General features: G+C 38.7%; 1 pseudogene; it reads left to right on the top strand.

The window, feature by feature from the left end:
* Positions 1–4196: 4196 nt before the first annotated feature.
* On the top strand, positions 4197–5825 carry LOC131507572 (keratin, type I cytoskeletal 18-like; annotated as a pseudogene).
* Positions 5826–11911: the final 6086 nt, after the last annotated feature.

Genomic DNA, 11911 nt, shown 5'->3' on the forward strand with positions numbered 1-11911 from the left:
TCTGAGCTGTCAGCAAAGAGCCCAACACGGGGCTCAAACTCACAGACCACGAGATCATGACCCGAGCCAAAGTCAGATGCTTAACCAACTGAGCCACCCAGGCGCTCTGAACACCTAACTCTTGATCTCAGCTCAGGTCATGATGTCACAGTTTGTGGGATAGAGCCCCTCATCAGGCTCTGTGCTGATAGCATGGAGCCTGCTTGGGATTCTCTCTCTCCCTCTCTTTCTCTGCCCTTCCCCAGCTGTGCATGCTCGTTCGCTCACTCTCTCTCTTTCTCTCTCTCAAAAATAAATAAATAAACTTTAAAAAAATATTCCAGACATTGTGAAATGTCCTCTGGGGGGCAAAATTGCTCTTAGATGAATGATTGCCCACAGTCCATTTAAAAATACAAAATAAAATATTAAGGTAAATGCAAGAAGAGGCAGTTACAATGTTCAGTGCTTTGTCTCTAATGAACATAAGCAAGGGATAAAAAGTGGGGTAGGGGATTTGAGTCACAGAGGTAGATGGAATTAGCTGTTACTATAAGTGCTAAGAAGACAAAGATGATAACTTTCAAATGTATAAGACCAATGATGTAAAAACTTAGAAAAAATTGTTTTTCTTTTGGGAACTAGGGAGTTCTTCACTGAAGAAGCTGTGTTTGAAAACTATCTTAAAGGGCCATAACGATTGAGAAGGATAGAAAAAAGAAGGTGGAAGACATTTCAAGCAGAGGAATTTATGTTTAGATCACACATGCAAGTCAGGGAAAACAGAATCAATGTTACTGGAGCAGTTACGGGGGAACAAGACGACAATTCAGTTTCTTCCACAAGAAAACAGAGGGCTGCAGAGGTGCATTGTCACTTAACAGTGACATGTTAGGTTATGTCAGACTCTAGCATTCTAGAAATCTGCTGTAATTCTAAACTTTTTTAAAGGAGGGTGTGAACTCTAGTATTTGGGACTAGGAAGTGTCTACAGGATTGTAGTCTTGGAGAGAGAATTAATGTTTCAATATCCAAGTTTTAGGGGTGCCTGGGTGGCTCAGTCAGTTAAGCATCCAACTCTTGGTTTCAGCTCAGGTCATGATCTCATGGTTCATGAGTTCAAGGCCCGTGTTGGGCTCTGCACTGACAGCACAGAGCCTGCTTGGGATTCTCTGTCTCCCTCTCTCTCTGCCCCTCCCCTGCTCAAGCTCGCTCACTCTCGCTCTCTCTCTCTCTCAAAATAAATAAACATTAAACAAATAAATAATTGAATATAGGTTTTAGAAAACTACCAACATGAAGAGCATTGATTTAGGATGTCCTCATTATCTGAGGATAATTAATAACAGGAAAACAACATCTATTAAAAGTGGAATAGAAATTCATATTAAATAATGAGAAAAAAATTTTTATAGAGACATTCATAATGAGAAGAGAAACCAAAGATTGTAATTTTATCTTATATTTAAAAGTTAGTTTGTAATTACAAATATGTCCTAATACAACAAACAAAAAATGAATTAAGGATTGATTTTGTTTTAGTTCTGGCATGATTCTTTTGATAAAGTTGATGAGAGTCCTAAGTCAGTATTTCCTTCATATTCAATTTTCAGATTTTTGCAAAATATACTAGAGTTTCATCAATTTTCCCAAGGGCCCCTCCTTATCCTTTGATATTCAAATCATTCCCTTCTGAATTATCTATCCTGTCATCATCCTTTTTACAAGGTTTGCAACTTCATTTTGTAATCCATCTGTGTCCTATTTACATTATATATTCTGCTTGACAAAGACATTGACCTGATGGGTGGGCTAGACACAAGTGTTAATGAGTGAAAGAATCTTTGAGATGAGACTAATTTCATAAGTGCTTGGTTCATTAGTGAATATGTTCATATTATGTCTACTATTGTAACTGGGGGTAACTTGCATCAGCACTTATGTAACAAGAACTCCCAGTACCTACCACAATGGTCTTGAGCTTACATATAAGATAAAGGCTCTGTTGTCTGGGGCAATGACAAGGGAGAGTTAGTCAAACATTGTGGTTAACTGATAGTATTAGGGTTTACTTAACCATTAACCTAAAGCTCATGGGAGTAAACAAAGAAAAACAATGTCTCACTATAACAGTCTGTGACTAAGAGCATGAAGAAACAGACTCCTTCTTAAATCAGAATAATTAGCTGTCACAACCCAAAATTCACTTAATGCTCTGTTCCAGTGAGTGTCAGCATTTGGTACTGGTAATTAGACTAGAGTTTGCAAAAAATATCAAAAGTATTCATTTGTAGAACTTTCTGATTGGCAAAGTGACAAACAGTATAAATTTGGAGTAGTTCTTTTTCCCCCAGTTACGAGTAACTTTCTCAACAGGTACATGTTAGAAATAATAATAAGATCTGGTTACCAAATGTAAATCACTTAAACCTTAAGTTCAAAAACAGCATGAATAAGGCACTGTTGATATTCTCAGCACTCAATTCCAACAGAATCACTCTCCACAGAATTCTAGATGACCTTCAAATCCATGTCCTTTTCTGCTTTCCTTGACATAATATTTTTTCAACATTCATCTTTCAAACTGTCTAATCTTTACTAATTTTATAGTTAGGTAGCTTCAGAATTTAAAAAAAAGAACCCACACTGATAACATCCTGACCATTCTGGATGACAGTATCTCTACACAAATTTAAGCAGCAATGATAAGGAAACTTACTAGAACATTCTCTTCAAATCTTAAGATTAGTGAGTTTTCAAAAATAAATTCTACTTTGCAAGACTTTGCGTAGACAGCTTGACTCACATAATTCTTAGAAAAGCTCATTGTTCCCTTTTAGAACTGGTCCATGTATTACAGAAGATGTGGTTGCCTACCTAATGTTACTGAAAGGGCTGTCCAACTGTCTCTGCCAAAACTGTGTTTTATTGCCTGAAACTCCCATTTCGACAATCATTTCTTTAGCTTTTTAATATTGCCTTTTCAGAATTTGTATATTGCCATTGTGAGGTATGAAGATTGTATTTCCAAAAATAGCCACAGCAATATTCCTGGCCTTAAATGCTCTCCCAGAACCTTGCAGCCATATATCAGTAAGCAGAGCCTATTTTCCCTGTCCTTGAAGTGGACTAGGCTACTTGGCAAATAGAGAACAACGGAAGGAATGTGGCATGACTTCAGAAACTGGTTCATACAGACCATATGGCTCCTGCCTGCTCTCTAATCTCTATCGCTCTTTCTTTATGTGCTCACCCTTGGAACCCAGCTACCATGCTATAAGAAAGCCCAGCAGTCATATGGAAACATCACACGCAAGTATTCTGGTTACAACCAAAGCTGAAGTCCCACCCAGACAGCATTAAGGCCACACAGGTGAGTGAGTGAGTGAGTGAGTGAGTGAGTGAGTGAGTGAGTGAGTGACCCTTCAGAGAATTACAGCTATCAGTCTCTGAGCCACTCTAGTCTACTCTGGCTGAGTATGGATTTGTTAGTAAGTAAATGGCATCACTGTTTTAAGTCACTTAGCTTTGAGGTAGTTTTTGTTGTTGTTGTTTAATGTAGCCATAAATAACCAATAGGAAAAATACATTAATATTGGTACAGGTTAAATTCTCAGATTAGCTAGCCACTTTGTGGTAAATATAGGGAACATGAGGGATTACAACATGAAAAGAAAAAGGAAGAAGAGAAATGATTTATCTAAACCAAAACCTTTTCTGTTTATGTTGGGTAGAGAAACTATAAAACTCTTAGAAGAAGACACAGGGGAAAAGCTTCACAACATTGGATTTAGTAATGATTCCTGGATATGACATCAAAAGCATACGCCACAAAAAAATAGAAAACTGGATTGCATCAAAATGAAAAACCTTGGTGCATGAAAGGACACTATCAACAGGGTAAAAATGCAGCCTATGGAATGGGAGAAAATATTTGCCAGTCATATAAATAAAACCTTGGATTGTGAGTAACTTGTTCTGCAAGATGCGCAAACATTTCTAATAAATTTTAACTTGATAAACCAGTGATGTCTTGCAATATGAGTAGTATATGATGCCAAACATCACATGATCACAACTGGGCCATTGGTTCTTGAAATTCACTTTGATATTCAAGTGCTTGGGATTACAAACATGTTTCCAGAATGAATTATGCTCACAAACCAAGGTTTTACTGTATATGATAACAGGTTAATATCCCAAATATAAACGGAATGCCTAGAATTCAACAATAACAAATCTGATTTAAAAATGGTATGGGTGGTGGCCCAAGCCTGATTCCTGGCCTCTCCTCTTACTCCTGGAACAGCATGAGCTTCACCAACCGCTCTACCTTTTCCTCCAACTACAGGTCCCTGGGCTCAGTGCAGTCGCCCAACCACCAGGTTCAGCCAGTCAGCAGTGCAGCCAGGGTCTATGCAGGCATTGAGGGTTCAAGCTCCTGGATCTCCATATCCTGCTACTCTAGCTTCAGGATGGTTGGGGGTCTGGGACATGGCCACCAGGATAGCCAGGGGTCTGGTGGGCATAGGGGAAATCCAGGGCAAGAAGGAGACCATGCAAGACTTGAATGACCATCTGGCCTCCTACCTGGAGAGGGTGAGGAACCTGGAGGCTGATAATCAGAGACTGGAGATCAAAATCTGGAAACACCTAGAGAAGAAAGAACCCCAGGTCAGAAACTGGGGACATTACTTCAAGACCATCAAGGCTCAGTTCTTTGAAAATTCTGTGGACAATGTCCACATTGTTCTACAGATTGACAATGCCCATCTTGCTAATGATGACTTCAAAGTCAAGTATGAGATGGAGCTGGCCATGTGCCAGTCTTTGAAGAGTGACATCCATGGCCTCTGTGAGGTAATTGATGACACCAATGTCACTTGGCTGCAGCTGGAGACAGAGATTGAGGCTTTCAAGGAGGAACTGCTCTTCATGAAGAAGAACCAGGAGGAGGAAATAAAAGGTCTACAAAACCAAACTGTCAACCCTGGGTTGACCATGGATTTGGATGCCCCCAAAATCTCAGGACCTCAGCAAGATCATGGCGGACATCCAGGCCCAGGATGATGAGCTGACTCAAAAACCAAGAGAAGCTGGACAAGTACTGGTCTGAGAAGATTGAGGAGAGCACCACAGTGGTTACCTCACAGACCACTAAGATAGGATCAGTTGAGATGACACTCATGGAGCTGAGACGTACAGCCCAGACCTTGGAAATCAACCTGCACTCAATGAGAAACCTGAAGGCCAGCTTGGAGAACAGCTTGGGAGGTGGAGGCCCACTACATGATGCAGATGGAGCAACTCAACAGGGTCCTGCTGCATCTGGAGTCAGAGCTGTCCCAGCCCAGGCAGAGGGGCAGTGGCAGAGAGTGGCCAAGAGTATGAGGCCTTCCTTGCTCAATGTCAAGTTTAAGCTGAAGGCTGAGATCACCACCTACCGTCGCCTGCTGGAACACAGGTAGGACTTCAGTCTTGGTGATGCCCTGGATAGCAGCAATTCCTTGTAAACCATCTAGATGACCACCACCCACAGGATTGTGGACAGCAAGGTCCTGAGACCAACGATACCAAAGTTCTGAGGCACTGAAGCAGCAGAAGCAGGGTACCTATGGAGAGCAGGAGGCCAATAAAAAGTTCAGAGGTCAACAAAAAATTAAAAAATTAAAAAATTAAAAATAAATGGCAGGGTGTCTGATTGGCTCAGTCGGTTGAGCCTCTAACTCTTGATCTAGTCTAAGGTCACGATCTTGCAGTTTGTGAGTTCAAGCCCTGTGTTGAGCTGAGCACTGGCAGCGTGGAGCCTGCTTGGGATTCTTTTTCTCTCTCTTTCTCGCTCTCCCCCTTCCTTGCTCGTGCTCACTCTCTATCTCCTTCTCTCTCTCTCTCACAATAAATAAATAAACATTTTTTTTTAATGGGGAAAGGACTTGATAGATATTTTTCCAAAGAACATATACAAATGACCAATAAGGACACAAAAAGACACAACATCCATTCCTGTGGAATGGGTGTTATTACTTTTACGCAGAAGAGAGAGTGGGTACTCAGACAAGTTAGTAATTTTTTCCAAGAAATTTAAGCATTAGGCAATGATGACAACGACGATGACGACGACTACTATTAGACTACACTCTGCTAAGAGCTTCTGGAGATCCTGGATCATGTATTTTGTTTCTGTGTGCCCAGACACCTAATAAACATCAGTTGAACAAAGAAAAGAGAATAAAATAAAGAACATAAAATGATGTCTAACATCACTAATCATTGGAGAAATGCAAATTAAAACCACATAAATCCAATTTCACACCCATTAGGTTCACTATTATCAAAAAAAAGAAAAAGAAATTAGCAAGTGTTGACAAAGATGTAGAGAAACTAGACCATTGTGCAATGTTGGTGGGAAAGTAAGATGGTACAACCACTATAGAAAACAGTATGGCAGTTTCTCAAAACATTAAAGATATAATTATAATATGATCCAGCAATCCCACTTCAATATACTCAAAACATTTGAAAGCAGGGTCTCAAAGAGACATTTATACACCAGTGTTCATCACACCAATAGCCAAAAGGTGGAAACAACCCAAGTATCCTTTGATTAATAAATGGGTAAACAAAACAGGCTACATACATACAATGGAATATTATTCACCCTTAAAAAGCAATGAAATTCTGACCAATGCTACAAATGAATGAACATTGAGGACATCATACTAAGTGAAATAAGCCAGTCACAAACATAACAAATACTGTATGATAACATTTATATGAAATACCTAGAATAGTCAAATTCATAGACAAAAAGTAGAATTGTAGTTTCCAGGAGCTGGAGATCAAAGTAAGGGGACTTATTTGATGGGCACAGAATTAAGTTTCAGTTTGGGAAGATGAAAAAGTTGTGAAGATGGATGGTGGTGATGGTTGCATAACAATTTGAATATACTTCATGCCAGTGAACTGTACACTTAAAAGTGGTAAATTTTATCTGATGAATATTTTACCATAATAAATGAGCAAAAGATTTTTTTTCCAAAGAAGATATTAAAATGACCAGTAAGGCCATGAAAAGATGCTCGACATTATTAGTCATTAGACAAATGCAAAACAAAACTATGAGATAACACATCACAGCCCCTAGGATGACTATCATCAAAACACCAAATAACAAGTGTTGACAAGAATGTGGAAAAATTGGAACCCTTATACATTGTTGGTGAGGAGGGACAATGGTGTAGCTACTTTAGAAAAAAAGCTTGGTAATTACTCAAAATATAGAGTTGGCATATGACCGATCAATTCCACTGCTAGGTAAATACCCAACAGAAATAAAAATATATATCCACACAAAAACATGTACATGAACGCAGAATTACTCGTAGCAAACAAAAAGTAGAAACAACTCTGTAATGGAGTGAATGTGCTCTCCAAAAATTCATATGTTGAAGCCCTAACTCCTCAATGTGATGGATTTGAAGGTGAGGTCTGTGGGAGATAATTAAGTTTGAATGAGGTGAGGAGGGTGGGACTCAGTTGATGGGATTGGACAGCTCTTCTTTCTTTTTTTTTTTTATTTCAAATTTTTATTTAAATTCTGATTAACATGTAGTTTCAGGAGCAGAATTTACTGATTCATCACTTATATATAACATTCAGTGTTCATCATAACAAGTGCCCTCCTTAATACCCATCACCCATTTAGCCCTCTCTTACCCACCTCCCTCCATCAACCCTTAGTTTGTTTTCTATACTTAAAAGTCTGTTATGGTTTGCTTCCCTCTCTTTTTTTTTCTTTACTATATGTTCATCTGTTCTGTTTCTTAAATTCCACATATGAGTGAAAACATATGGTATTTTTCTTTCTTTCCCTGACTTATTTCACTTAGCATAATATACTCTAGCTCCATCCATTTTATTGCAACTGGCAAGATTTCATTCTTTTTGATGGCTGAGTAATATCCCATTGCATATATATGCCACATCTTCTTTATCCATTCCTCAGTTGTTGGACATTTGGGCTCTTTCCACAGTTTGACTATTGTTGATAGTGCTGCTATAAACATCAGGGTGCACGTGTCCCTTTCAAATCTGTAATTTTGTATCCTTTGGGTAATACCTAGCAGGGCAATTGCTGTATCTTAGGGTAGCTCTATTTTTCACTTTTTGAGCAACTTCCATATTGTTTTTCAGAGTGGTTGCACCACTTTGCATTCCCATCAACAGTGAAAGAGTGTTCCCCTTTCTCTACATCCTAACCAACATCTATTGTTTCCTGTGTTGTTAGTTTTACCTATTCTGACAGGTGTGAGGTGGCATCTCATCGTGATTTTTATTTGTATTTCCCTGATGATGATGTTGAGCATATTTTCACGTGTCAGTTGGCCATCTGGATGTCTTCTTTGGAGAAGTGTCTATTCATGTCTTTTGCCCATTTCTTCACTGGATTATTTGTTTTTTGGGTGTTGAGTTTGATAAGTTCTGTATAGATTTTGGATACTAACCCTTTATCAGATATGCCATTTGCAAATATCTTCTCCCATTCTGTTGGTTGCCTTTTAGTTCTGTTGATTGTTCCCTTCAGTGTGAAGAAGGTTTTTATCTTGATGAAGTCCCAATAGTTCATTGAGAGCTTGCCTTTCCATCCTCCCAGGGCCCGGGACCCCAAGCCCCCTCTGCTATGTGAAGATAGAGCTAAAAGGTGGCTATAAGTATATCAGAGAGAGGGATCTCACCAGGAACTAAATCTGCCAGCACCTTACTGTTGGCTTCCCCAGCCTCCAGAAAGGTGAAGGGAGGGCACAGCGGACATATAATTTGTTTTGATACTCATAAGATGTCTCTATTAATTCCTCTATTTAAAAAAAAAAAAAAAGAAAATCTGAAACAGCAATAGTTAATTCATGGCCCAAGAGGGTTTTGTAACATGACATCCCTTGCTAGCAATTTCATAACAGGTTCTTTCTCTTTTTTAAGTGTTTTTTGTTGAAGGGTTTGTGAGTTAGGGACTATTAGAATAAGCTAACCCTTAATTTCTCAAGCTAGTCTAAAAGCTATTGTGAAATGACCATCTAAAAATAGACAATAGTGAAGTCCAAGACAGTTCAGTTGAATCGAGCAAAATACAATCAAAGAAATTCTAAACTTGGATTTCAGGTGTGAATAAAATACCATTCTTTTGTTTCTGAATTTAAATTATTTCATAAATACATGCCATCAAGAAAGCATTTCTGGAGAAATAATTTCATCAGGAAATGTGAGATGTGTGATGGGGAAAAATAGGATCATGAAAAGCTAACCACAAGCCAAGTGACCCTGAAAAATCTCTGGCCTTACTGTTCTCTCCAAGAAACTATGGACTAAACTGTGTCCCCCTCAAAATTCATGTGCTGAAGTCCTAACCCCACTGTGACTATTTTTAGGAATAGGGCCTTTAATGAGAGAAAATTAAATGAGATCCTAAGGGTGTGGCTCTAAACCAATATGACTGCTGTCATTATAAGTAGAAGTGACACCAGCAAGATGTGAGCACAGAGAAAAGTCCACGTAAGAACACAGCAAGAAGGTGGCCATCTGTAGGCCAAAGGGAGACCTTAGGAGAGTCCAAACCTACTGACACCTCGAATTTGGATTTCAGCCTGCAGGACTATATGAACATAAGTTTCTGTCATTTAAGCCATTCATTCTGTCTGAGATATTTTGTCATGGCAACCTAGCAAACTAAAACGTAATCTTTGCCCTGAAACTCTGGGAAGGATTCTAGGAAGTTTAGACAAGAAAATATATGTGAAATTCCTTTGTCAATGATGAAGTTTACTTAGAAGATGCCATTACCTCTTGATGGGAACCATTACACACTTTCACTTTAATGAAAAGTTTCTTAAGGAAAGTTCTTAAGGACAATGCTTACCAGAAGGAAGTCTAAAGAAAAACCTAAAATATTGGATTATGTTTATTAGATTTATATTAAGCCAACTCCTCCCAGTTTTTGAGCTCTTATATCTGGCATATTAGGAGATGAATTCCCGCTTCAAGGTTAAAACAACTGGAAGGCTAACTTATTATTGTAAGTAATGAAGGACAATGTCTTGATAACATTACTCAGTTTAAATACACTTAATCACTGATGTCAGCAGTGCTATGGGTTATAATTTATCTCTCAGAAGGTTACTTAAACCTACAGATAATAATATCTAACACTTGGGATGCCTGGGTGGCTCAGTAGGTTAAGCATCAGACTCCTGATCTTAGCTCAGGTCTTGATCTCAGGGTCGTGAGTTCGAGCCCTGTGCTGGGTTCTGTGCTGGGTTCTGAAGCCTACGTAAAAATAATAATAACTGGGATGCCTGGGTAGCTCAGTCGGTTAAGCATCCAACTTCACCTCAGGTCATGGTCTCGCATCACAGTACATGGGTTCAAGCCCCACGTCGGACACCGTGCTGACAGCTCAGGGACTGGAGCCTGCTTCAGATCCTGTGTCTCCCTCTCTCTCTGCCCCTCCCCAGCTAGCGCTCTGTCTCTGTCTCTCAAAAATGAATAAAAAATGCTAATAATAACAATAATAATATCTAATACTGAGCTCTTACATGTTCTCTTTCCATGTATTAGTTCAATTTAGCCTCACAACTTTTGACGAACTGTTAAAATATGAAAGCACTGAGGCTGTGAACTAATAAGGAGGGAAACAGACCCAAAATGTAGTCTGTCCCTTGTGTCTCAACCAAATTAATTATTGAAAGTTCTTCTACCAGGCAAGGATTGGCAGGAAATGTCTTATAGAGAAATCTGTATCAATGCTATTTGGCAGTATTATTTATCACATCCAAGTATTTTCATGCTCACATAGACTGTATTTATGGTTGCAGGATGTAAATATATGCATATTTCCATTAAAAATAGAAACTTCAATAATGTGCCTGAAGTTTTTATTCTATTTGAGCTAAATCTATGCATGGGTGACTTCCAACAAAAAGCTAGATATTTTAGAAGGCTTAAGCAAATTGAAGCTTTGTTCCATCATATTTTAACTACACATGGGCACATAAAATGCATGTTTTAATTTATCACTCTTTCTTCAACACTGATACAATGCTCCTAAACTTGACAAGCCAGAATATTTTAAATCAAGAAGAGCCCTTTAAATAATTTCAGACTGGAAATCATGAACATAAAACAATTGTAGAAAACATAAACATATATGAAGCTTTTAGTGATGTTTCTTAACATCTATTTAGAGAATTTCAAGCATGCTAAATACATCGAATTTCTGCTCCTCTGTGATGTTCGCTTCCATTGTAATCTGTGAGTACTTGACTAGAAGCTTCTATAACAATACAGCTGACCAAATGTAAATTGACTAGTGTCACATGAGGCTTTAGATTGTTCCAGTGGTCAGATGCTTCTTTTTCCCTGCTGGCTCTCTCCAAGCATCATTTAAACATGTGCAAATCTAGCTCATCTTTGAAAAGCAAAACATCTCTCTCAATATCATGTGCACCCTCTGCCCATTGCTTCCACCCCTCACAGTCAATATCCTTGAAAGAATGGTTTGTATATTCATTGATTTCATTTTCTCTCTTTTGTGTTCATACATCATTCTATCCTCTTTACAACATCAAGTACTGGTGCTCCCTCTCTCCTTGAAAACTTTTCTCTTGCTTCCTTAACACATTCTCTCCTGTATCTCTTCTCCCTGATTTATTTCTATAACTCAAATCATCCCCTATATTCTGATGAAGCCCACAGCTATCTGGAGCACCCAGAGTTATTCTGCATGTCTTTTGGACATCGCTATCCTCAGGCATCACTGGCTCAAATATTTCCTCTACAAACCTGGTCTTTTTCCTGTATTCCCTGATCTTAGCACATAAATAGAATCACCATTCAACCTGTTACTTAAACCAAAAATCTGAACATTATTACTGAACTCTTC

This window comes from Neofelis nebulosa, chromosome 1 (genome assembly GCF_028018385.1).
Source record: "Neofelis nebulosa isolate mNeoNeb1 chromosome 1, mNeoNeb1.pri, whole genome shotgun sequence".
NCBI classification, from domain to species: Eukaryota; Metazoa; Chordata; class Mammalia; order Carnivora; family Felidae; genus Neofelis; species Neofelis nebulosa.